Here is a 27,936-nt window from a genome sequence, read left to right as displayed (position 1 = left end):
TTTCAAATTTGTTTTTCTTTGGTTTCTCGTTTGGTTTTCTTTTTTTCTTTTGTTTTATGAGTGAGGTAAAAATAGGCAGTCTGAATTTGAATGAAGCTAGAGATGAAAGAAAAAGAGTTTCATTTTTCAGACTGTGCTCCCTTAACGCCATGGTCGGTCCCAAGCCCGGATGCGAAAGGAGGAGGGCTGGGCGAGGGGCTAGGAACCCCTTCCCTTAAAAACAGCGTCGCTACAGAAAGGTCAACAACAAATTCTGAAGACACCAAGGCCCTGGGCAAGGATAGATCTCTCGCCGGAGAACCTATGACACCTGATAGTGAAAGCTTTCTGGAAGCCATCAAGCCGACGACCATCTTGTCTACCAGGACCACAACTACCATCGGAACATGGAAAGTCCGCACCATGTTTGAAGTGGGAAAGACAGCACAAGGAGCAGCAGAGATGAGGAGATGCAACCTAGCGATGTTGGGAATCAGCGAGTCCAGATGGAATGGTGTAGGCCAAAAGAGACTCGGCACCGGAGAGCTAGTTCTGTTCTCAGAACATGAAGACGACGCTGCTCCTCACACCCATGGAGTAGCCCCGATACTGACCAAAACTGCCCAGGGAGCGCTCATTGGCTTGGAGGCACATGGACCACGGATCCTAGCATCTTCCTTTAGAACCAAGATGAGTAGAATCCATATGGACTTAATCCAGTAATACGCTCCAACGTATGACAGCGACAAAGACGATAAAGAGGACTTCTACAGCAGACTGCTCGCCATCGTCCAGAACCGTACGAGCAGAAAAATCATTGTAGTTATGGGCGACTTCAACGCACAGATCGGCAGCGACAACAAAGGATACGAGGAGATCATGGGACAGCAGGGTATTGGAGTAATGACTGATAATGGAGAGAGGTTTGCTGACTTCTTCGTCACAAGCAACCTAGCCATCAGAGGGAGCTTCTTCCAACACAAAAGGATACACAAAGCTACATGGGTGTCACCAGATTTGACAACAGATAACCAGATAGACCTTGTATGTATAGGGAGGATGTTCAGAAGGTTACTCCAAGATGTGAGAGTGAGACGAGGACCAGACGTCGCCTCTGACCATCCACCATTTTGACATCTGGCACAAGAAAGGAATTGACAACATCATTGCTGATGCCCTGTCCGGAACTCCTTAGACAGTTAAAATGATTTGGTGATTAGTGACTTAGTATGTTGACTTATAACCAGTGGGCGATTATAGTCTTTGGTGGCGGGGGTGTTATGTCCAGAGCCATAAAGTTTTGTTTGTGTGTCCAAGCTGTGCTCTGTCTCTCTCGCCCCCTGTCTCTTCGTAGGAGAAATGGTTTTGACCTGGTGCCAATAATCAATGCCCTGCTGTAATTGGATGATGGGAGGGGAAGGAGAGTATTTAAACTGCAACCATCCTCAGAGCTGTGTTGGTGGTGGCTTGACTGTGTGCAACAGCTTTGAGGTCTCATCTTCAACCCCTGACTTGATGTTGTGTTGAAGGAAGTAGTTGGTGTTGTGTATCACCTCATTTGTGTTCTACTAATTGAAGTAGAGTTTTTCTGTCTTTAGTCTCTTTTGATCACACTCTATGATTGAGACTTAAAAGGCAGAAGTGATGGTTCATTAATTATTCATTGTATGGTGTAATTCATCTGTTGTTCTCTTGGTTTATTTGAAGTTTGCTACTTAATCATTTATTTCTTTATTTGTGGGGTTAGTAGGGAAGTGGGTGCCATTTATTTTGAACCCGACTTTTTCTCCTGTTTATGTTAGCAAGGGAGTTAGCTTATTTTGCTGTACTCTTGTTTTCCTTTCTTTTAGTTTAAATAGTTTGGTTAATAAGGAGTTAGACTGATTATGTTTGTTGTTTTGGCAATACCCCCTTCTGAATCTGATACCCAATCTGATAGACTTTCTCTTTTTCTTGATTTGTAAATAAAAACTATTTTCTTTAATGAAATATTATGTGGTAATGAAACAATTCTAGGTCTGGAGACGGGGTGGCTTCATGCACATTCATTTGACCACCATCCATTTTTTGCTGTTGCTTTCCTCCCCTAGACCAATCAGGAAATTGTAACACTTGATTGAGACTGAAGCTGAAGAGACACTGTACAACCGAGACCTGCCGACCACGATTCAACACCTCGTCCTTGAAGGAAGTGGCAAGAGGTAAAGACAACAGTTGTATCAACGTGTCAGGAAGTTCTGGGCCCAAAGAAACACAATCAGAAGGAGTGGCTTTCAACAGAGACTCTAAAGAAAATAGATGAAAGAAAAAGAAAGAAATCAGCAGCCGTAAAAGAACGGGAAAAGACAGGGCACAGAAGGAATACACAGAAGCTAACAGAAGCATATAGGAAAGCATAAAAGGAGACAACGAAGAACTATGTAGAGTCCTTGGCCGAGGAAGCTGAAATAGCAGCCCACAAGGGGAACATGAGGGACCTGCACAGTACCATCAAGAAGCTGTCCGGCAAGTTCAAAAAACCTGAGAGACCAGTGAAGAGCAAAGATGGGCAGACCATAAGCGAGGAGGTAGGACAGATGAGAAGATGGGTAGAGTACTTTGAGGAGATGTTAAACAGACCAGCGCCACAAGACCCACCTGTTATCCAGCCACCGGACAGCGACCTGCCAATCGTTTGCAACCCGCTCACGAAAGAAGAGACCCGCACGGCAATCCAGTAGCTGAAGAACGTAAAGTCTGCAGGACCTGAGACCAGCTTGGAGATGTTCAACCCACTTTTCCAAGAAATCTGGAAAAGCAGCAAGAACCGCTGGATTGGAAGGAAGGCTGCCTTGTTAAAATACCAAAGAAAGGGGACCTGCTCCAACTACCATGGCATCACACTGCTGTCCATCCCAAGCAAAGTATTTAACCGGGTGATCCTCAACAGGTTGAAAGAGACCATCGGCTTAGAGGTGAACAAGCTGATTTCCGCAAAGATAGATATTGCACCGATCAGATCGCAACGCTGTGCATAATCCTCGAACAGTCACTCGAATGGAACTCACCTCTCTATGTCAACTTCATTGACTATGAGAAAGCATTTGACAGTGTGGACAGGCAGACACTCTGGAAGCTTCTACGACATTATGGAGTACCCATAAAGATCACAGATATCATCCGGAACTCATACGACAGACTGTCCTGCAGAGTGATCCATGGCACACAAGTCACGGACTGGCGTAAGACAGGGGTGCCTGCTTTCTCCTTTCCTGTTCCTGCTTACCATAGACTGGGTCGTGAAGACATCAACAGCACAGAGAAGGAACGGTATACAGTGGGCCCTATGGAAACAGCTGGAAGACCTCGACTTCGCCGATGACCTGGCACTTCTTTCACACACCCAGCAATAGATGCAGGAGAGGACTAACACTGTGGCAGAGAACTCCATATGCATTGGACTGAACATCCACAAAGGGAAGACCAAGGTCCGACACAGCACCCATCAAGCTGGAGGACGAGGTGCTAGAAGAGGTGAAGAGCTGATGCTACAAATGATCAATGTTATCTTGAAGCTCTTGAGGTCAAAAAGTCTGTTTTAACTTATCTGCCTGGGGTATCAGCACAAGGGGCTCTTATTAGGTCCTGTTTTGAGAATGTAGTAGAAATGTTCCATCATTCTTTTTTTTGGATTGGAGCGAAAAAATTGTCAAAATATATCCATAGTCCGACTCTGGACATGTGTTGTCTGATCATGCTGCTATTCGTAAGCAGGCTGTCAGTTTTTACTGTGATTTGTACAAATGTGAACACCAAGAAGAGCAAATTTTAGCTCAGAGTTTTTATTCTGGTCTTCCCCAGCTTAAACAAGAAAGTAATGTGGTGCTGGAAGCAGATATTTCCCTGGGTGAACTGTATGTAGCTTTGCAGAGTATGCAGAGCAGAAAAACTCCTGGATTCGATGGTCTACCTATTGACTTTTATATGTCTCTTTGGTTTATAAATGGAGAAGATCTTCTGGCAGTGTTGAAGGATAGCCTAGCCAATGGACGTCTGCTTTTAAGTTGCAGAAGGGCAGTTCTTACCCTACTGTCAAAAAAAAAAAAAAAAAAGGTGACCTGCAGCTCATAAAAAACTGGAGACCTGTGTCCCTGCTTTGTAGTGATTATAAGGTAATCTTCAAAGTATTGGCAAGTAGACCCAGTAAAGTGATGGAACAAGTTGTTTTGCCTGATCAGACCTACTGCATCCCCGGCAGGCTGATTTCTGATAATATTTGTTCTCATTCGAGAGTTGTTAGTAATCTTGAAGCGTTTTGGTCTTAAAATGGGAATTGTGTCTATTGATCAGGAAAAAGTTTTTTCCGTGTTGAACACAAATATTTATGGCAAACAATGATTGCTTTTGGCTTTACTTCTGGTTTTATCAACAAGATCTAGACTTTGTATTGTGATGTTCTTTGTAGAGAGTTTAAAAAAATCAATGGTGTTTTGAGCACTCCTTTTCAGGTTCAGCTGGGAATTAGACAGGGCTGTCTAATTCCTGTCTGGCTTGCAACTTTCCGCTTTCAGTGTGTGCAGAGGTTTCTGTGTGGTACTTAGGATCTAGTGTGGAGACCGTTAGCATGTACTATTCTGAACCAGCTAGGTGGACTTGGCCTAAACAGAGCACTGTTTCTGATGGACTTAAAGTAGCTCAACACCAGTGGATTGCCAAGTTTCTACCGTGGACTGTTAAAAGTCTAGAATCTGTTTAAAACGGAGAGGACAGAACATCACAGTTCACTGTATTGGCTTCTCCAAGAGCCAGTTGTGTATGGGACCAGTTTGAGTGCAACCTGTCAAATAGGTCCCAGTTTACTTAAACAGTTCTGTTTGTCTAATGTAGTGACTTTGGGACATGTAATTCACTTTACAGGTGCAAACATGGACAATGCTCTTCTCCTTGCCTCTCATTTAAAGGTGCATTCTAATCGCATAATTAAATTGTTGCTCAAAAAGTGGAAAGAGGATTTAACGGATTCCGAACACACATTGGTTGCATTTTTATTATGGTTCTGTTCAATATAGTGTTGATGATATTTTTCCTTTGGTAAAGGTTTCCCCAGACTTTAAGTAACTCCCAGGCTTTTTTTTAAGAATCCAATAATCCCAGTCTGTCTATTCATCATGCTGATAAGAAATTGTAATACAGATTGATTGTTAAAATGTTGAACAAAGATAAATTAAATGGTAAAATTGACAATCCATGGAGAGCTTGCTTAGGTCTGGTGTTGGACCTGAATGGAGATCGCTGTATAAACCACCATTGTTGAAGAAGGTTGCTGATTTGCAATGGAGAGTTTTACATACAGCCGTGGCTGTTATTTATTTTATTTATGTTTTAAACCCTAATATTAATCATGACTGTCCTTTTTGTACTCTTCGTGAGACAGTTTTTCATTGTTTTATGGACTGTTGCGTCTTGTGCAACTGTTCTCTATGTTGGAAGATCTTTTTTAATTGTTTGGTGTAGTTTTTTTTTTTCAAACAGTTGTTTATTTTAGGTTACAGGTATTTCCCAAAAAATAGGGAGCAGTGTCAACTCTATAATTTCATTTTGGGAAGAGCAAAGATGGCTGTGTATACGAGTAGACAAAATAAGGTTGAAGGATCTACAGATGATGATGATGCTGTTTTTGTATTTGTCAAAATGTTGAAATCGCATTTAAGAATAGATTTTAATTACTACAGTTTGATGAACGATCTTGGAAAATGTTCCAATATTTGATGTCACAAGGATGTGCTCTGCTCTGTTGTAGAGATTAATCTAATTTTCTAATAATCTAATGAGTGTGTTGATTTAATGTGATTTGATTTGATTGAGTGTTGTTTTTACAACTGTTTTAATAAAGTATTAGTAAATCACCCTCTCTCTCTCTCTAAAAGTTATTTCCATATTCTAGTGGTTAGGAGCAGAGGGATTCAAGCTACTATATTTGTAAAATAAATTACAAAGTAATGGATTTCCGTTTAAAGTTGTATTTTCAAACTCTGAAGTGTTGCTAATACAACTCATTGTTTCTCTCTACACATTTACATTTAGAGAACATATTGACGTATTGTGTTCCCTTCAATTCGTTCTTTAAATTTTCTTAAAAAGTCTTAAATTTACTGCTTGAGTTACGTAGAAAGTATTTTTAAAAATGATAAAATATCAGCATGCGGGTTTGGAATGACATTCAGTGAGTCAGTGACACAGAATATGCACTTTCAGGTGAACTGTTCCTTTAAGCACTGTTTTTCACACTTCTAAACATGTGGTGACTCATATTTGCATAAACACCACTAAACCTTGATTTACATTTATATTCATCTCCATGCTGTGCATCCTCTAGACATTTTATCAAATTTAATTCCATTTTTAATCAACAGAGCCACCAATCTACCACACTGGACTAGTGCGTGTAAAGCCAAGGGTGAAATTAGTGTGTTTTCTAAGATGTGCAGATTCGCTACTGTAATTCTTTCCACCGTTTACTTCAAGCAAAGAAACTAGCTGCAAGTAAATTGGATGTTTACCATTCAAAAAAGATGTACATGTGGATAATAATTTGTGATTTGGATGCTAAATAATGCATTTCAGTGCTGGTAATAACAAATACTTTCAGAGCAGAAGATATAGACGGGAGAAACCTGCATTATGGATTAGCTTCATATGAATGCACTCTACTAAATATTTCAGAGCCACGTTCTCATCTGCAAAATAACTATTCGGTTTAAGACTCTTTGGCATAAGGCTACGTGGGAAATCAGGAACGCAAATATGCAAATCATATACTTGAGGGATGCAGATATGTTTTTTTGTGTGCATCCATTCAAGCTCATTTTATATTTATATATCGTTTGATACATGACTCACTTTTGTTTGTTGGATATAGAAAACAAAGTGCATTTGCATAATAGAACACATTTTAAACAGAATACTTTTCTCAAAATAAAAATGTCACGCAGCCACACACCCAAGTAAACCAAAAAGGACCTTATAATTAGTCAATGTTGTCTCATTCCCTCTGATGGAGTCGTGGGAAACGGCTTTGTGCAAATTAGAATAACTGTCACACTCGACAAACTCCTACTGGAATGGACACCCCACAGGAGCCCTTATCAAACAAGTCTGAAACACTAATTTGACAAATAACAAACTAACTCACAGTACAGCATCTACCAAAGGCAAGTAGGAGTCAGTAAGAACCATAAGGAGCACAAATTAAAATATTAATGCAAGATATGCATGATGTTTAGTAAAACATGCAACAACGATTGACAACCGAGAGGTGACACATTTACCCTAAGGTACATATACAACCAAAATCTAATGTCACCCTAACCCAATTTCAGTTTTTTAGATGCTAAAAATGAACACCGTGCTGCAGAAAGTCTTTGTATAATACAATATTTTCCAGAGGGAGAAAAAAAAAATGCACTGGGTCAAAATTGCACTGTTCAGAAAGAGGGAAAAAACCCCAGATAAGTTGCATCGTTCGCCTTTTATTATACATTGATACACTATGTGAAATGCTTGTAAATAAAATGAAACGTTTACAAACATTATAAACATGATATAGCCTACACTATTCCACAACAAATCCTTTAAAAATTGAATTGTGTTGAGGGGGGCGTGGTTTTGCGGAGTTTGCAGCGGGAGAGTGAGGGAGGAGCCGAGCGGTAAGTAAGTAGGTCAAGTGCAAAATGACGAACACCTGTGTCTGATTGCAGTAATTGGCCTGGGGAGACTGCATACAACGGCTGGTGCAAGAGAGCGGGAGAGAGAAGGACCGGGGACTCGTATCAACACTCGCGACCTTGCTGACTGACAAATGGACTGAGTTCGTACGACGGAGAGAGCTTTATGAATGGAATGAGTTTACACATCCGGAAGAGTTTGATAAAAGTGGACTGAGCTGAACCAGCAGGAAAGAGTGTCTTTGAACTGTGCTGTAGAGACTTCTACGGTGAAGGCGCATGTGGCGCACCTTTTCTTTATTTTGTTTTTATTTTTAATAAAGTATACGAGTCCCCGTTACGCCGACCCTTGTCTTCTTTCATCCCGGGTTTCGGCACCAGTGTAACGAAGGTTCAGTGTAGGGATGAAAGAAGACAAGGGTCGGCGTAACGGGGACTCGTATACTTTATTAAAAATGAAAACAAAATAAAGAAAAGGTGCGCCACATGCGCCTTCACCGTAGAAGTCTCTACAGCACAGTTAAAAAAAACTCTTTCCTGCTGGTTCAGCTCTCAGTCCACTTTTATCAAACTCTTCCCGATGTGTAAACTCATTCCATTCATAAAGCTCTCTCCTTCGTACAAACTCAGTCCATTTGTCAGCCAGCAGGTCGCTAGTGTTGATACGAGTCCCGGTCCTTCTCTCTCCCCGCACCAGCCGGTTTATGTGGTTTCCCCACGGCAATTACTGCAATCAGACACAGGTGTTCGTCATTTTGCACTTGACCTACTTACTTACCGCTCGGCTCCTGCCTCACTCTCCCGCTGCAAACTCCGCAAAACCACGCCCCCCTCATCACATTAATGTTATTCAGAACATTCACTATAAAAAAATTATTTGTTGGTTTATCTTAAAAAAGTAAGTTACCCAGGTGCCTTAAAATTTTTAGTTTATTAAAATTTGAGTTAATGCATAGATTGCGAGAGAAAAAAAATATATTTTTTTTTACAGTGGACATTTACTATAAACACCAAGCCTAAACTTATTTATTTAAGCAAAACTGAAACTACAGGTATGTGGAAATATATATTCTATACAAATAAACTCGCGCTAACGTGTCTCTCTTATTCAGCACCAATCCAAATGTGTGCGGTTTATGCATATTTTGAGGTCACTGATAGCCATGCAAATGTTTATTTCTGCTGTATAAAAATTATAGGTTAAAAATTACTACTGGTTCCATACAGTCTGTATACAGTCATCCCACCCAGGTCTAATATATTGTCTGTCTCTTTTAGTCTTAAGGAGTGAGTAGGAAAATGATGCAGGACAGCAGCAGGGAAGGAAGGGAAAAAAAAGCATGATTAGGCTTCCTGGCCGGCAGGCTACCGTCAGCAGCACCTGCACCGCTGGCTGCCCAGTAAAGCAGTATTATTACAATGTCAGCTTTAATCAACATTGTAGTCAGCAGTGAGATTGTGCAGCGCTGCAGTTGTGTAGGAGTGTGGCGTCCTGATCAGCCCACTGACCACTGAAACGCACGGACACATACAGTAACTCATGCTTTGAGATCCGCTGTTCAAGCAATATTAGTGCAACAGTGAACAGCCGCTATTTTTGTTTGTTACCATGCATTTTCTACATATACATAATAAAACAATTATAAACAGCAGCCAGCTATGAGATGAATCACAAACCGAAAGCTTTGATTCAGTGAAAATAAATAAACTGAATTAAAGTTTACGATGTTGTGTTTAGTCTTAGAGCTAACAGAGATATACACTACTGGAATCAGTACGATTTTTTTTACGTTTTTGGGGGGGAAAAGTCTCTAATGCTCACCAAGGCGGCATTTATTTGATAAAAAATATTGTGAAATATTATTATAATTGAAAATAGCGGTTTTCGATTTGAATATATTTTAAAATGTAATTTATTCCTGTGATGGCAAAGCTGAATTTTCAGCATCATTACTCCATTCTTCAGTCACATGATCCTTCAGAAATCATTCTAATATTCTGATTTGCTGCTCAAGAAACATTTCTTATTATTATAAATGTTTAAAACAGTTGTGATGTTTCATATTTTTGTGAAAACTGGTTTGCTGGTCTTAGCTGGTTTAGGCTGGTCTCCCAGTCTGACCATCATAAAATGCATCTAAAACAAGCTAGCTAGATCACCTTAAGATGATTTAGGCTTAATCATAATTGTAATTTATTACTGTCCTGAAGAAGCTGCATAGCAGATATTTACATGCATTCCAGATGACAAAGTAAATACTAAAATGACATGAACTTTTAAAAGAAGTTAACAAAGTTCACATACTCTTGGTTCTTGGTTGAAGATTTGAAATTCTTCCTTTCTATAGTCCTATTTGTGCTGGACTAGTTTTCCAGGGGGATGTTAGAGAAATTCATGTTTCACAGACATACTTTGCGATTTTAATCCCGTCCGAATCTGCCATGTCAGTGTTTTTCTCACACAACCTCAGTAAAAATTCCGGTGCAAATTACCTGTTTGTCAGCGAACTCAATGGTCCTATGAGAAATCTAATCCCGTCCGAATGCGAATGTCTGAGATTGCTGATGTTGAAAGATCCTGCCGCCTCTCCTCATGTGTTTTTTGAACAACTTGAGCTACCGTTTTTGCACTAATCATCCGCGTGCTTTAATTTTGTTTCAATATGGATGGTATACAATAAAAAAAATAACATTATGAAAATTAATAAACAGAGCCAAATTGCGGAAACTGCGAAAGACTGCTCATTTTAATATCAGTGTCAGTTAAGTCTTGTCTAGATTGTTCCGTTCATTTATGCAAGTTTATTATAAACAGCCACTGCTATAAACTTAAACTGCTTAAAGTTAACTTAAATAGTGTTTTTATAATAAATTAAAATTATATGGCCGAATAATAAATTAAAAGACATGCCATCTGTGATGCACGCAAACACAGCACATGACCTTCTGTAACGCCCACGTCTAGAAAACACACACTCCCACCTCTGTTTAAAACACAGAGATGTTAGTCCCATCTAAATCGGTATATTAAATCACAGATATCGAGTGAAAAGAATTGTAACTCAAACGTTGTTTAGAAAACTAGTCCCGTCCGAATAGTGCTTATGTCAACACTATCAATACTTAAATTAATCTGCAGCAGGTAGGGATGGGCAGTAAATCGAGTTTGTACAATATATCGATTTTTTTTTCCCCACGATATGGAATGAGGCAATACCGTTTATATCGATACAGTAGTTTGATACGAGCACATCTGAAAAATAGTGGAGTACGCAGTGTGAGCTCCTGCAGTGAAAGAACGTCCTCGGGTTACGACTGTAACCCTTGTTCCCTGAGAAGGGAACGAGAACTGCGTCGAATGACACTTTGGGGGAACGCCCCTCAGCGTAGCGCCTCTGAAGTATGAATGAAACTGAGCCGATCTCTGATTGGTGCAACGTCATGACGTAATGGGTGACGGCAGATAGGCGGAAGCTATAAAAGCAGCCGGCACACATAAGATGTCAGCTTCTGTGATGAAGCAAGCGCTCCCAGGCAGGGGAAGGCGTGGCCAAGGGACGCAGTTCTCGTTCCCTTCTCAGGGAACAAGGGTTACAGTCGTAACCCGAGGACGTTCCCTTTCGAGGGAACTCCAACTGCATCGAATGACACTTTGGGGGAACGAGTACCCACTACGCCACAACGCGCCCTGCCTGCCCTAGTGTGAAGCTGCTCACAGGCACACTTAGGACGCGAGCACAAGAGAGCCGGGTGTAGACGGAATGTCCAAACTATAAAACCTAATAAAGGTATGAGGGGTAGCCCATCCTGCTGCATCGCAGACCTCCTGGATGGGGGCCCCCGCGAGAAGGGCTCTAGAGGACGCCATGCCTCTGGTAGAATGAGCCCTCACGGCCAAAGGTGAAGGCATACCGCGCACCTGATAGGCCGTGGAAATCGTTTGGACAATCCAGTTGCTGATGGTCTGCTTTGAGGCGGGAAGCCCCTTTCTGGGCGACCCGAAACACACCAGCAACTGGTCCGACTTCCGCCATGAAGAGGACCTCTGAATGTAAATACTCAGTGCTCTGACAGGGCAGAGCATGTGAAGTCTCTCTTCATTCGCCGTCACGTGAGGTGGAGGATGAAAAGCCTGCAGAACCGTGGGCCGTGCCGCACTGGACGGCACCTTAGGCAAATAGCCGGGCCTAGGGTGAAGAATGGCCTTAATGTTGCCTGGAGCAAACTCCAGGCACTCGTTAGATATGGAGAGCGCCTGGAGATCTCCTACCCTCCTCAGAGAAGTAATGGCCAACAAAAAGACCACCTTCAACGAAAGGTTCTTGGCCTCAGCCGACTCCAGCGGCTCGAAGGGGGCCTCGGCCAGTCCTTCGAGAACCACTGCCAGGTCCCAAGTGGGAACCCTGGTACGAGCCGCAGGTCTCATCCTCCAAGCCCCACGGAGGAAACGTACGACCAATTGGTGTCTCCCCAAAGGCCCATCACTCAGAGGAGCGTGGAAAGCCGCAATGGCAGCCACGTACACCTTGAGTGTGGACGGGGTAAGACCAGTGGAAAAGCGATCTTGGAGGAACTCCAGCACTGAAGCCACTGGGCAGTTAACTGGGTCCACCTCACGCTCCCTACACCAAACGGTGAAGACGTTCCACTTTAGGCTGTACAATTTCCTCGTGGATGGAGCTCTAGAGCTGAGTATGGTCTCCACTACTCCAGCTGATAGGCCGGCCTCTAGGTACTGTGCCCCCTCAGGGGCCAGACCCACAGTTTCCATAACTCGGGCCGAGGGTGAAATATTGAGCCCTCTGCCTGTGTCAGCAGGTCCCTCCTGATGGGAATCTCCCATGGAGGGCCGTCCAGGAGCAAAATTATGTCGGAGAACCATTCTCGGGCCGGCCACAACGGGGCTGCCAACAGTAGACTGATCCCGTCGCGACGGACTCTCTCTAGAACTCCCGGGAGCAGAGCGATCGGGGGAAATGCGTACAGACGTAACCTCGGCCACGTCTGCACCATGGCATCCAACCCCAGCGGGGCTGGATGGGTGAGGGAAAACCACAGTGGACAGTGGGTCGTCTCTCGAGACGCGAACAAGTCCACTTCCACTGGGCCGAACCTCTGAGATATTGACTCCACCACCTCGGGGTGGAGTCTCCACTCCCCGGGCCTCAGCCCCTGTCTCGACAGGATGTCTGCTCCCTGATTTTGACTCCCCGGGATGAATGTTGCTTTTAGAGACAACAACTTCCCCTGGGACCACAGGAGGATCTGATGCGCCAGTCTGCATAGAGGGCGAGACCTCAGACCCCCCTGATGGTTTATATAGGCCACTACCGACATATTGTCTGACCTCACAAGGACATGATGACCTTTGAGGTCCGGCAGGAAGCTCCTCAGAGCTCGGAACACCGCCAACATCTCCAGGCAGTTTATGTGCCAGGAGGCATGATGGTCCTGCCATAGGCCTGTCGTAAAGCGGCCGTCCATGACCGCGCCCCAGCCCGTGAGGGAGGCGTCTGTCGAAACGGTTCTCCGGCGACATGACGCTCCCAACACTGGCCCTTGGGACAGAAACCAGGCTTTCTTCCACATAGATAGGGAACGAAGGCATCTGCCGTAACCCTGATCATGCGGAACGGGTTTCCCCTCGGGGAGAACCCCTTGGTTTTTAACCACCACTGAAGGGCCCTCATGTGCAGCAGGCCGAATGGAATGACACTGGACGCTGCTGCCATGAGCCCCAACACTCTCTGGAAGTGCTTCACAGTGATGGTTTGGCCTAGCCTTATCCTGGACACTGTGGTCAGGATGGACTCGATCCGCGCGGGAGACAATTGTGCCCGCATCGTGACCGAGTCCCACACCACTCCCAGGAACGTAGTTCTCTGGGCTGGTGTCAACACGCTCTTTTTCGTGTTGAGTCTCAACCCCAGGCTCTGGATGTGAGCGAGGACGACATCTCGATGCCGAACCGCCAGCTCCTGTGACTGTGCTAAAATCAGCCAGTCGTCGATATAATTGAGCACCCTGATGCCCTGAAGCCTCAGCGGTGCCAGAGCTGCATCCATACATTTGGTAAATGTGCGAGGGGAGAGAGCTAGGCCGAACGGAAGAACCCAATATGGGTACGCTTCGCCCCCGAAAGCGAACCTCAGGAACTTCCTGTGAGATGGAAGGATGGATATGTGGAAGTATGCTTCCTTTAGATCTATCGTGACAAACCAATCCTCGGACTGAATTTGACTCACGATAATGGGAATACTGAGCATCTTGAACCTGATTCTCCTCAGAGAACGGTTCAGGTGCCTGAAATCTATTATTGGACGCAACCCCCCATCCTTCTTGGGAACTATGAAGTAGCGGCTGTAAAACCCGGACTCCCTGTCCGGTGGAGGAATACGATCTATAGCCTCCTTTGCCAGCAGGGAGTTTACTTCCTGTTCCAATACCCGACCCTGCACTGGGTCGACTACAGTCCAGACCACCCCGTTGAATCTGGGTGGGCGGGAACTGAACTGCAGCCTGTACCCATTTTGAATGGTGCGCAGGGCCCAAGGAGAAATATTCGCCAGATTTTTCCATGCATCGAAATATTTTACCAAGGGAACCAGGCTCTCGAGCCTGGATTCGGGTATTAATCGGGATTCGTTCTCGGACCCCTGAAGCGGATTCCCGGCAGGGCTGAACCGAAAACGATTCTCGATGGGCGGACGCGAATGCTGCCTGACCGCAAGCCTGTGGGGCGGACAGTGCAGCCTGCGTTCGCTGGATACCGATGTGTCCCGAAGCGTGTTTAACGGCGGGAGAGCAACATCGATTTCCTGCGGGCTCCGAGAAGGAGACGTCCTCGGTCGTTCCACCACGGGTGGGGCCGCCCGCAGAGATCCTAGAGTAGCTAGGATCTCTTTGACGAAGCCTTTTTAGCCTGCAGGACGGCCCTCAGGTCGCCCTGCTTAGGCTGAGGCTTCGCCTGAGAGCGCTGTCTATGCCCCCAAGCTCCTTGAGGGGGGGCTCTAGACGCGACGCTCTGTTTTTGAGTCTGTCTATAGGCGGAGGAGCTGGCTGATGGCTGTGGCTGCGGCTGCCCACTGGGGGCAGACTTGTTGGACACTGAGCGGCGAGGGAGATATTGTTTGAAGGCCGCTGATTGTCTTTTCGCCTCCTGAAACCTGTCAACGACGGTATTAACGGCGTCGCCGAACCGGCCAGAAGGCGAAATCGGGGCATCAAGGAGGAAAGCCCTGTCTTTCTCCCTGATGCCCGTAAGATTTAACCATAAATGCCTCTCCGAGACCACCATAGCTGCCATGGAGCGACCGACAGCGCGGGCCGTCTCCTTGGTGACTCGGAGAGACAAATCAGCGACCTTCCTCAACTCCGCAATATCTTCCAGAGTTGGACCCTCGCCCTCATCAATGTCCTTAAGAAGGTCGGCCTGGTACGCCTTGAGCATAGCCATGGTGTGAAGACTCGCACCAGCCCGACCCCCAGCCATATAAGCCCTGCCCACTAGCGCTGATGTGTCTCTACACGGCTTAGTGGGCAGCACCGGGCTTTAAGGGATGATGCCGACTCAGGCGATAAATAATTCGCCAAAGGCTGTTCAACGCGCGGCATCATCCCATAACCGTTCTCTCGTGCCCCCACGATGTTACTATAATTTATAATAGGGGGATTGGAGACACGAGAAGAGTGTGGTTTTTTCCACGATCTACACAACTCGTTGTGCAGATCGGGAAAGAACGGCAAGCCCCGGTGATGAGGTTGTTCCCTGTGCTGCAGGAAGCGCTCATCCAGTTTACTTTTAGTCTGCGCTTCCTGCCTCTCTTGTGGCCAGCTGATATTTAAATGAGCCACCGCACGGGAAACAACCTCAATCAGCTCCTCATACGCAGGGACACGGGGCGGCGAGTCGTCCCCGAAATCCCCGCCCTCGATGCTGAGCACGTCAACCTCCTCAGAGGCAGACAGCTCAAACATCGGATCCTCGACCCGCCCCGCGGCTTCTTCTGCGCGAGGCTCGAGGACATCAGAACTGCCTGATGAATCCCGAGAAGGTGCCTCAGCAGCCTCGAGATCCCCGGACAGATCTCTTTGCCAGCCCCATGAAGAGCGTCGCCGCGCCGCCTCAGCGGACGGGGGTCCCGCACCACGGGGCTCGCGAGGCTGACCATCTTCATCAAAGATAGCCAGCCGGGAACGCAGCACACGGATTGTCAACTTTTCACAATCCTCGCAAGCAGCCCCCTCGAGAGCTGCCTGCGCGTGCTGCATTCCCAAACAATGTGTGCACAGTTGGTGTGTGTCCCCGCCCGTGATGTAGCGAGGGCAAGGATGCACACACTTCCTGAAGCTCACACTCGCCATTTCACTCATTCAGTAACAGACAACAATAAATAAGACAAACAGTCACAGATAGCACTTGCTGAAGAACAGAAAGCTGACATCTTATGTGTGCCGGCTGCTTTTATAGCTTCCGCCTATCTGCCGTCACCCATTACGTCATGACGTTGCACCAATCAGAGATCGTCTAAGTTTCATTCATACTTCAGAGGCGCTACGCTGAGGGGCGTTCCCCCAAAGTGTCATTCGACGCAGTTGGAGTTCCCTCGAAAGGGAACAGTACAATTTGTCCTAAACATGACACAAGCTTATTAAGCGCTTCAAAATTACTGGTAAGATAGTTAACAAGTTTAAAGCAGCTTGCCCTGTCAGATGCTCGGATAGATAGCCTACTGTTAGTGACTGAAAGATAAATACTGGCGCTGTTTATTGCGTTTGAGACGTGGTGCTTTCCTCAGTGCTTAACTTACATTTCACAGGTATATTCTCCATCTGTAAATGTTCAAACAAAACAAACAAATATGTCCATTTCACTGTCAGGAGAGGACGAGCTTCTGCAAATGAATCTCCGCTAAAATTCTGATTGCATGCGTGCCAAACAGACTAGTACAATAGAACAGTAGCGCAATAATTCTGACTAAAATTCATATTACTAAAATATTTCTTGTTGGAGACACTAAATGTGCCATATGTGGAATTTTAAACCTACAAGTATATTTTTATGAAAGTGACCATTATAATGGGGTAATCAAATGCAGGCTAATATAATTAGTTTGTGCTTTTGTTTTTATTTTCATTTTTAGTTTAGCCTTTAGTCATTTTTAAAAACAAAAGCAGTATTTTTGTTTTTAGTTTGTAATGTTACAATGTTAGAATGTAATGTGATTTTAACCACCTTTTTGAACATAATATATTGCATAGCCTAAATTACATTCCCTATATTTGTGACCAGTCACGGAAACTAGGGACACAAGTCGGTTCTGGGGCATTTTGAGTTATTCATAGATTCTGAGAGTGTAATATCCAAGCTTTCCAACGATGTGTAACATGTGGAAATCTGATAATATTTGGAGAAGTTGTGGCCATTTTAAAGTAGGCACTTAAAAAAGCTCAAAGAGGAGAAAACGAGCTAAAGATTGTCCAGTTCTCACCTGTCTCTGCTGCTGGGGGTGACAATAGGGCTCATTTACATCTCATTTAGATAAGCCATACCCCCTGTAAAGCTCCTCCATGTGCTTTACAGCTTTTTTTACACTTCGAATGAGTGCACTTCTGCCGCACTAGGCGAAAAACAATTGTGCTGCCCCTCTATTTGCAACGTACCAGCAACAACACACAAAGACCAATAATGCCATATAGCCTGCATATAACGCGAAACCAGCAACAACACATAAAGACCAATATGCCATATACATAAAACGCAAAACCAGCAACAACACACAAAGACCAATATGCCATATAGCCTGCATATAACGCAAAACCAGCAACAACACACAAAGGCCAATATGCCATATACATACAGTATAACGCAAAACCAGCAACAACACACAAAGACCAATATGCCATATACATATAACGCAAAACCAACAACAACAAACAAAGACCAATAAGCCATAGGCCTACATATCTATAGCGCAAATAGTACGCAACGCTCGTGTGCCCAAAATGTCAACAATATTAAAGTTTATGTAGGAGGCAAATGCCTGCTGGCATTTTTCTTTAAGCAGTCATTTCTGCAATTTTCCAAATAATCACATTTCACCTCCTCAAATTACTGTTGCAAATCTCTTTACACCACTTTCTTATGTGCGTATACACACACAAATGAAATGTCCGCAAGCACATTATATCATCAGCAGGTTCAGCATCTTAAATAACGACTAAAGAGCAAATGAAGCTTAACTTACATTTCAGAAACACGCACGGCAGGCCTTCATCGCAGCAGCAAAGGTCTTAACTGCATCCTCTATTTCGATTCTCCGTCACATATGAAACAGCCAGCCACCGCTGTCAGCGAGCCGAGCCGCCGTATTGAAGCACTGAGGGCGAGCGCGCTGCGCCCATACCTCCGGTTCAGTTTCCCGAGCCCACGAAGTGCGGCGAAAACATTTTCGGTGTAACTGCCAGACGGTTCATCTCGTCTGCGACAATCTTTGCGGCATCCATCTTCATTGAATTTTGATATCAGAGAGAGCTGGCCAGAGCACAGCATAATAAGTAGCCATGTGGTTGACTTGGAGGGCGGGGGCAAAAGCGCCGGGTTATTCAGTATGGAAATACACACAGACAATGACACTCCACGCCCCTACTGCATCCTAGAATCTCCGAAAACAAGCCGATTTCAACCTCAAAATGTAAGCTTTTAAATATACCAATACTGCTATCTCAAACATGGAGAGGCTTCTTCGTGATTTCAATTAACAGATTCTCCAAAAAATTGAAAATCACCAATTTTGAAAAAAAACTCTTCTTTCTCATTTTGCTCGAAAGTTGTGCTGCCGACTTGTGTCCCTGGTTTCTGTGACGGGTCACATTTGTTTCCATATCCTTCAATATCAACATTGTTTGGATATCATTGAGCAGGATGTGAAATATATATATATTTTTTTAATAAATACATTTTCTTTATCCAAATGGAAAAATGTAGAAAGTACCGAGATATATATCGTATATCGCCATTTAACCAAAAAATACTGATATATGATTTTTTGGCCATATCGCCTTGCCCTAGCAGCAGGTAAAAGTAAGAGCTCTGTAAGTTGTTCATTGTACCGTCAATGTTTTGTGCTTTGAGACATGGGCTAATTTAACAGATTTTCGTCTCGTGATGTTTTGCAGACTCTTGTTCATGTGTTTTGAAGAAGGAGTGGCTTTGAAGATGCTCTGAAGAGAGGGTGGGATCTCTTGCTTTCGAATCTAGCTTTCTATTGCTAGCCCCTCTGAAATTGCCTACCCTATCTTTAAGTCTTATTTGATTACATACAGCCGGTCTGCACAGAGTAACTTCACATCACAGTCTCACATTAGCCTGCTATGGTTTTAATGCGCTGAAAAATGCAGGAATGCTTCACTAGAACTGAACGTAGAAGGCAGCCGGTTTAAGCACACAATCAAGAAAAGTTAGGCACTCAATAAACTGAAAATGATGCTAAAATATCTTGCGATCAAAGTACTGTCAGTTTGTAGAAGGATGGAGTGATGTTTGAGATATTTATATGACCACACACACACACACACACACACACACGTCTATTCAAACCTCATCTGCTGGAAGATCTTTTGAAATTATGCCAGCCTTCCAGCTTCCCTGCCACAGGCGTTTAACCACAGAGGTGGTAACGGGAGACGACAGGATGGACATGTCTCACTGCATTTCTGTCTAACCACCCTTAACACACCTTAACTGCATCACCGGCACTCATCTAACTGTATCGAACATCTCATTCACGTGTGATCTTAATATTAGCTGACTTTATAATAGTCTAGTCAAAGAATAAATAATACTGAAAATATTCATCATCTAATATTGGATATGGACTCATTTGAATTTATGGAGATGAGTTTTAAAAATGCTATCTATTTACATTCTACTAACTGACTTAATGCATTACACAAATTGCTTAATTTTAATTACACTTTCAAAACAGACCTTTAAAACTTGTGCTTACAAGGGCTGGGCGATATATTGAATAATCATGAAACATTACAGATGCTTTTGCTGGCGAAATAAAATTGTGTATAAAACACTGAGATACTTTTAATGCCACATTTTTATCTGGCCATTAAGATCATGTCATAGACTAGTTTTATGATAATTCCTTGATTTTCTTTAAAGGTGCTCTAAGCGATGTTGGGTGACGTCACTTCTTGTTGACGTTCGAAGTATTGTCAAACAAAATGGAGGCTAGCTAGATCCTCCCTCCTCCTCATCCGCACACTAACCCCCCAAATCCTTCTTGTCGTTATTGGCTGGAACAGTTTGTTATGTTTCCTGGTGCGGGTTAGCCCTGTTTGTTTTGTTGCCGTTTTTGGAGCCTGGGGTGTCTGCAGAGACCGCGTTTTTTTTTACAGTGTGTTCAGGGGACAGGCAGGTAGCTGATAGTGAGGAGATGTTTGCTGTATGTGACAAAAAATGTTTTGGCCTAAAAAACACGTGACATCGCTTAGAGCACCTTTAACTAGACTTAGGCTGGGTACACACTAAAAGATTTGTATAATCTTATAAGATTTAAAAATGTGAGAAACCACAAACATGAGGACAAAAAATTCTAGATTTAACCTTTTTGATCATATAGTGTGTGGTGTGCCATGATGTGATAAAGACAGCACACCACACACAAACTGATTTTCAACCTGAGTCATCTTGTCCAAAAAAAAAATAAGTTTAACTATAGTATTTCTTTGGTTATACAAATCTTCAATATGCCTATAACAAAACTATGGTTAATTGTCTGTCTCTCTCTCTCTCTCTCTCTCTCTCTCTCTCTCTCTCTCTCTCTCTCTCTCTCTCTCTCTCTCTCTCTCTCTCTCTCTCTCTCTCTCTCTCTCTCTCTCTCTCTCTCTCTCTCTCTCTCTCTCTCTCTCTCTCTCACATACACATGTGTAAAGGTACACCTATCTTTATGTGGACATCCCATATTAGGCGTAATGGTTTTTATACTGAGCTAATTACATTTTCCAGCTCCTTTCCCTAACCTACCCAACACAGAAAACTTTCTGCATTTTTACATTTGAATAAATATGGGTCATCATAATGAAGGTCAAACCAGACACACACACACAAAAATCTATTCTGTTGCTATTTGGCTACCTGGTACATCCATTGCAGAAGCTATTTCTGACCAACTCTTCTCCTTGTAAAGTCTATTGTGGTATGTTTTTTATGAGTTGTATAAGTTGTATAAACGCTTGTGCTGTTCTTGCCACAAATCGTCAAGCTTATCCTCCATCTCTGTGGTCCAAATCCATTTAACTTAGTGCTGCGCTGTTTGTTACGCTTCTGTCTTCTCTCAGCTTGCTTTCTTCTTGGATATTGTTTCATTTAACGTAATAATCTCTAAGGCATGCGCGTCACACATAAGGATTTCTGTTCATATTTACGATTCACGATCGGGGCAGCTCAGATGTTCTTCCGAGCAGATTCAGTCACTCTTAACACACCTCACACCCAGGGAAAATCTGATAAGATAATCTGTAGAACCATCAAGATAATCGGGATATTACCTAGGATTGTCGGAAGGGGAGAAATCGGCACAATATCAGCCTGATCATCTTGTGGTGTGTACCCAGAATTACTGTAATTTACCTCTTGAATGAAAATTTTTATTGTGCTTGAAATTAGGGCTCCTCTATATCAGGGTTCCCAAACTGGGGTTTTGGAGAGCTAATAATTAAATCAATCATAAAAATGTTAGATTAAAATTAAATAAACATACTTTTTAAAAATAATGAACAATCGTAAGGGGAAAAAATTTAAATGTTTTATTTGTTTACATGCAAGTACTTTTTCCATTAACCATCTGGGGTCCAAGCTGTTTTTGGGGTCCTGGAGGTGTTCTGACATGCCCTGACATTTGTGCTTTTTTCAGTTATTTATAAACATGTTAATGGCAAAGGTGTAAATTCACTCTATATAGCACAAACAGGGCTACCATAATATGTGAGCAAGATGTATGTACATGTTTGTATTTTTGAGAGAATATTGTTTATGCATGGTTATTGAAAAAACTACAACTTAAAGTTTCTGAAATAAGGCCACAAAACACATACTAAATATGTGTCCGCAAGACTTTTGACTAATGGATGTTCTCGCCTAGTATTTTGGCTTCAAAATGATCTGAAAATCATCCTGCCTAATCATTTACACAAATCAATACATTGATTTAAATTTAGTAAAACACTTTTTGTTTGGAAAGGCAATATGCGAAATGGACGTGACTCATGTATAATGGTCTGATTTACACCTGTGAAGACAAAAGACCTGCTTAATGAGCCTGCATAATGAGCTTTTCACAGGTGTGTCACTGAGCCACAAGAAAGAAATAAATAGTATTTTTCCACTTGTATTTTTGCTTGCAAATTGTATAATATCCAAGGTGAACATTTCTAGTAATTGTGTAGTTAATTCTCATACTGTATTTTCAGAATGTTTTGGATATGTATCCTCTCCCCAAATTTGTCACCAATAAAACACAATACAAATAATTTGAAGAGAAGGCTTATATTGACCTTTTAAGATTTTGTTTACATCTACCTTGTAAATATATTATTTGTTATTTTATTAAAAAGGTTACAATTACAGCAACATTTAAAATAACAATATTTCAAGTGTAATATTTCTTTGTAAAAACTAAAGTATACATTTTATCATACATATTTCGAAGTTAAGGATTCATTAGTTTGAATAAAGCCTACATTGGAACAAACACTATAATAGGATCCTAGCTGATGACTTTATTTTTGACAAAACAAACATAGCCTAATATATAACATTTGAGCAGAAATTGGTGAACAAAAGCTTATTCAATGTGGCAGTAGTCTAGTTTACAGTAAACAGTTAATAATCTATCCAAATCTAGTCAACGAAATGTTGTCTTTCATATTTCGTCTGTAACATGGGCATATCGTTTGTTGTTTTTATGAGCCTATATTAGGGCATATAAATATTAATTTGCAGTTTAATACGTTGCTAATACAAAGAAATTTTAATGTTATTTCAACATATTTCAGTCGATTTTCACTCATCTCAGTATAGCAATAGGGTTTGGTAAAAACTGTTCAGTTCATTCATTCACACACAGATGCGATTCATATTTAAACAGTCTTTTTGCGGTTTACATACACTATGATATCGCGATAAGAAAAATAATAGTAAAAAAATTTGTAGTGGGGGCGTGGTTCAGCGAGGTCTGCAGCAGGAGAGCGGGGGCGGAGCCGAGCGGTAAGTAAGTGGGTCAAGTGCAAAATGACAAACACCTGTTTCTGATTACAGTGATTGGCGTGGGGAGACCAGATAAAAGCCAGTCGGGTGCGAGAGCTGGGAGAGAGAGAAGGACTGGGATCTGGTGCACAAACGGACTGAGCGAAAAGCATTTCTTTAAAGACTTTTCCTTTTCTGAGTGCTACAGTTTACCTATGGTGAAGGCGCTGCCGCGCAACTTTCTCTTGCTGTTTGTTTACTTTTCTAAATAAAGTGTACCAGACCCAGTCACACCGACCCCTGTCTTCTTCCATCCCCACGATACTGAACCGAACATCGTTACACTGGTGCCGAAACCCGGGATGGAAGAAGGAGCCACCGGCAGATCTACTCCGTCGCCACTTGAGGACATCATCCACGCGCTTGCGGGACTCCATCAGGTACAACACCGGGCCCTGTTGGATGTCAAAGAGAAGCAGGAAACACAGTTTGAGATGCTCCTCAGGGCCCAACAAGAGGACCGCGAGCTGTTCCGGAGCTGGATGGACCGGGAGGGTCGGGCCGCCCCATCAACACCAGCTTCGGCCTCGGCCGTATCTATACCGTTACAAAAGATGGGACCTCACGACGATCCGGAGGCATTCCTCGACTTGTTCGAGAAGACGGCCGAGGCTGGGGGCTGGTCCCTAACGGACTGGCCAGTGCGGCTGATTCCTCTGCTGTCCGGGGAAGCGCAGATCGCCGCACAACAACTGCCAGTCCAGAACCTCCTGGTCTATCAGGACCTAAGGCGCGCCATTCTCTAGCGGGTCGGTCGGACCCCTGAGGAAAGCAGACAGCGGTTCCGGTCGTTGGAACTCGGGGAGTCTGGCCGATCCTTCGTCTTCGCGCAACAGCTCCGGGACGCGTGCCGCAAGTTGCTGATGGCCGGAGGACGCGACATCGAGGGAGTGATCGATCAGGTGGTACTGGAGTAGTTCGTGGCAAGGCTGCCCAAAAAGACTGCGCAGTGGGTCCAGTGCCACCGCCCGACTTCGCTGAATCAGGCCATCCAATTGGCGGAGGACCAGCTGGTGGCGTGTCCAGGGGTCGGTGAAAGCCTGCCATCATCCTCTCTCTCTTCTTCTTTTTCTTCCTCTTCCTCTCCTCCTGTCCCTGCACCCAGGTACCGAGGAACGGCTCTGCCCCGACCAGCGCCGAGATGGAGGTCTGGGAACACAACGGAGTCCAGTACGGGTCCCAGGGCCCCCTCGGAGGGTCATTTCCCCGTCCGGCGGCGTTCCCGCACCGGCATTTTCGCTCTCCCCACGCCAATCGCTTGAACACTTTCCTGGGTGTTCAAGCGACGGTCTAGGCCGGCCTGTTGGCGTTGGGGGGCCCTGGGCATTTCATTGACCAGTGTCCGGTGATGGAGGTGGGGACACTGGTCAGGGTACCCGACACACCACAGGCTGCCCCCGGTCATAGCGGATTGTACCAAATACCTGTGAGTATAAAGGGGGGTACCTATCAGGCTTTGGTGGATTCAGGTTGTAACCAAACCTCAATTCATCAAAGCCTGATGCAGTCCGAGGCATTGGATAAGAGCCGCGCGGTTAAGGTGAGGTGTGTGCACGGGGAGGTGATGGAATACCCGTTAATACCAGTCATTATCCAATTCAGGGGACAAAAGCATAGTGTGGAGGTGGTGGTTACTCCGGCATCCGCTGATTTTGGGGACCAATTGGCCAGGGTTTAAAACTTTATTGGGACATTTATGTGCGGGTGCTTCTGGGATAAAAAAGAGGCGAGGGAGGAAGGCGGTTGCTCAGGTGGGAGAGGCTGTTCCGGGACCATCGGAGCCTGTTTCGGAGGAACGGAGCGCGATTGAAAGGACAGATCTTTCAGAGCGCGATGATTTTCCTCCGGAACAGTCCGGAGATGAAACGCTGAAAAAAGCATTTGATCAGGTCCTCACAATCGACGGACAGCCTCTTCACCCGGACCGACCCCTTTCTTATCCTTATTTTGCGATCATAAAAGATAAGTTGTATCGGGTGACCCAAGACACCCAGTCAAAGCAAGATGCAACACAGTTATTAGTTCCAAAAAGCAGTCGGGAAATGCTTTTCCAGGCTGCTCATTGTAATCCAATGGCTGGGCATTTAGGGCAGGCAGCTACACTTGATCGTCTAATGACCCGTTTTTTTTTTGGCCGGGCATCCACGAGAACGTGCGCAAGTGGTGCGCCTCTTGTCGTGAATGTCAGCTGGTGAATCCGCCGGCCAACCCAAAAGCACCTTTGTGCCCTCTTCCTTTAATAGGGGTCCCCTTCGAAAGAATTGGTATGGACCTCATCGGGCCTTTGGAGCGATCTGCACGAGGGCATCGCTTTGCTTTAGTCCTAGTGGATTATGCAACGCGATACCCAGAAGCAGTGCCACTTCGTACTATTTCCGAGAGATTCTCACCGATCAAGGCACGGCGTTTATGTCACGTACAATTCGCGAGCTTTACGAATTACTGGGCATTAAATCGATTCGCACCAGCGTCTATCACCCACAAACAGACGGACTGGTGGAACGATTTAATCGCACGTTGAAATCCATGATTCGGAAGTTCGTTCAGGAAGACGCCAGAAATTGGGATAAATGGCTAGAACCCCTCTTGTTCGCTGTACGCAAGGTCCCCCAAGCCTCCACGGGGTTTTCCCCCTTCGAGCTTCTCTCTGGGCGTCAGCCCCGTGGTGTGCTGGACGTCTTTAGAGAAACTTGGGAGGACGGACCTTCGAATAGCAGAAACGAAATTCAGTATGTCATGGACCTGAGAACAAAACTCCACACGTTGGGGCGGCTCTCTATGGAAAATTGGTTACAGGCCCAGGACAAGCAAAGTCGGCTGTACAACAGGGGGACTAGGCTGCGAGAATTTGCACAGGGAGATAAGGTACTTGTATTACTTCCCACGTCCAGTTCTACATTACTCGCAAAGTGGCAAGGACCATTTGAGGTTACACGGCGAGTTGGAGATCTCAATTATGAGGTTATTCGTACAGATAGGGGTGGATCACGTCAAATTTATCACCTTAATCTGTTAAAAAAGTGGAATGGGGTGGAATCAGTGATGTTGGCATCGGTGGTGAGTGGGGAGGAGGATCTCGGTCCAGTGACGAGCTCAAAATCACAATCTCTCGCTCTGGCTCTTGGAGGAGACCACCTCTTGCCGATCCAGATCACTGATATACATAGTTTACAAGCCGAGTTTGCTGACGTGTTTTCGCCCCTACCTGGCCGAACGAATCTCATTCAGCACCACATTGAGACGGGTCCGGGCGTGGTAGTGCGCAGCCGGCCATATCTTTGCCTGAACATAAAAAGAAAGTGGTTCAGGAGGAATTAGAGGCGATGCTGGACATGGGGGTAATAGAGGAATCCAACAGTGACTGGGCTAGCCCGATTACCTAAAACGGACGGCTCGATTCGGTTCTGTGTGGATTATCGCAAGGTGAATGCCGTGTCGAAATTCGACGCGTATCCAATGCCTCGGGTTGATGAGCTACTTGATCGGCTGGGTACTGCTCGTTTTTATTCGACACTGGATTTAACGAAAGGATATTGGCAGATCCCCTTAACTCCAATGTCTAAAGAAAAAACAGCTTTCACCACGCCGTTTGGATTACACCAATTTGTCACCCTTCCTTTCGGCTTGTTCGGGGCTCCGGCAACCTTTCAGCGCCTGATGGACAGAATTCTCCGGCCGCATGCTGCATATGCCGCTGCCAACTTGGATGATATCATCATCTATAGTAACGATTGGCAGCGCCATATGCAGCATTTGCGGGCTGTCCTCGGAGCGCTGCGAGGGTCTGGGCTCACGGCCAACCCAAAGAAGTGTGCAATTGGGCGTGTGGAAGTCAGGTATCTGGGTTTCCACTTGGGTCATGGACAGGTGCGTCCCCAAATTTATTAGACGGCAGCAGTTGCGACCTGTCCAAGACCTAAGACCAAAAAGGAGGTTAGACAGTTCTTGGGGCTGGCGGGATATTATAGAAGGTTTGTGCCTAATTATCCGGACCTTGCTAGCCCGCTGACTGATCTAACTAAAAAGGAGGCACCAGATACCGTCCAGTGGACGGAGCAGTGTCAGCAGGCCTTTACCCAGATAAAGGCTGCTCTATATGGCGGACCGCTCTTACAGGCTCCTAACTTTTCTCTCCCTTTTATTCTGCAGACTGACGCGTCGGACAGGGGGTTGGGCGCAGTCCTGTCCCAGGAGATGGAGGGTGGAGAGCGGCCGTGCTGTACATTAGTCGAAAGCTATCGAAAAGGGAGACTTTCTTATGGACTATTTCCTTTTCTGAGTGCTATAGTTTACCTATGGTGAAGGCGCTGCCGCGCAACTTTCTCTTGCTGTTTGTTTACTTTTCTAAATAAAGTGTGCCAGACCCAGTCACACCGACCTCTGTCTTCTTCCATCCCCACGATACTGAACCGAACATCGTTACAAACTTACTTATCAGATGGATCCGTTGCTCCTCGAAATGAAAATAAACCAGCACATGTTCTGAGGTAAATGTCCCAGGATTATTCCTCACAAAGCCTCGCAAGAAGAAATAGTACATTAATCTGATAATTACATTTGTTGTGTTATCGCGTTTATGAGGGGCGTTGACACTTTGTATGTGTTGTTTCAGATCATTTGCGTTTGAATACCGCGCGCTCTCCGTGGGCGTGTCACATTAGCAGAATAATGAGCTGAGAGAACGATAATGAGATTGGCTGACACCTCTCTCTTTTTTTTATAGATTACATAAACAGAGAATATTTATTTTAGTTTTGAATTAAATATTTTAAAAGTACAAACTTAAATGATTATAAAGATATATTGCTCGTGCTTGTGTGAATAGTATTCGCTGAACTTTGTTTAAGTTTAGAGACGTGCACCAGAAAAAAATTTAACGGAGACAGAGAGGCAGAAAGCACACCCTGTTTATTTTCTTCATTTTACAAAGGCACA

At 44.4% G+C, this 27,936-nt stretch overlaps 1 protein-coding gene and 1 pseudogene across 1 annotated transcript in view; one reads left to right on the top strand and one right to left on the bottom strand.

Annotated features, from left to right (window-relative positions):
* Nucleotides 1-27,936, bottom strand: part of LOC143746698 (kelch-like protein 29) — a 444,346-nt gene that overhangs the window by 320,875 nt on the left and 95,535 nt on the right. The window lies entirely within an intron of this gene.
* LOC143746443 (uncharacterized) lies at nt 103-3,504 on the top strand (annotated as a pseudogene).

The sequence above is a fragment of the Siphateles boraxobius genome, unplaced genomic scaffold (assembly GCF_051911475.1).
Source record: "Siphateles boraxobius isolate OS27281-9 unplaced genomic scaffold, OSU_SipBor_1 22, whole genome shotgun sequence".
Classification (NCBI taxonomy): Eukaryota; Metazoa; Chordata; class Actinopteri; order Cypriniformes; family Leuciscidae; genus Siphateles; species Siphateles boraxobius.
This window is presented reverse-complemented; position numbering and strand designations above follow the sequence as displayed.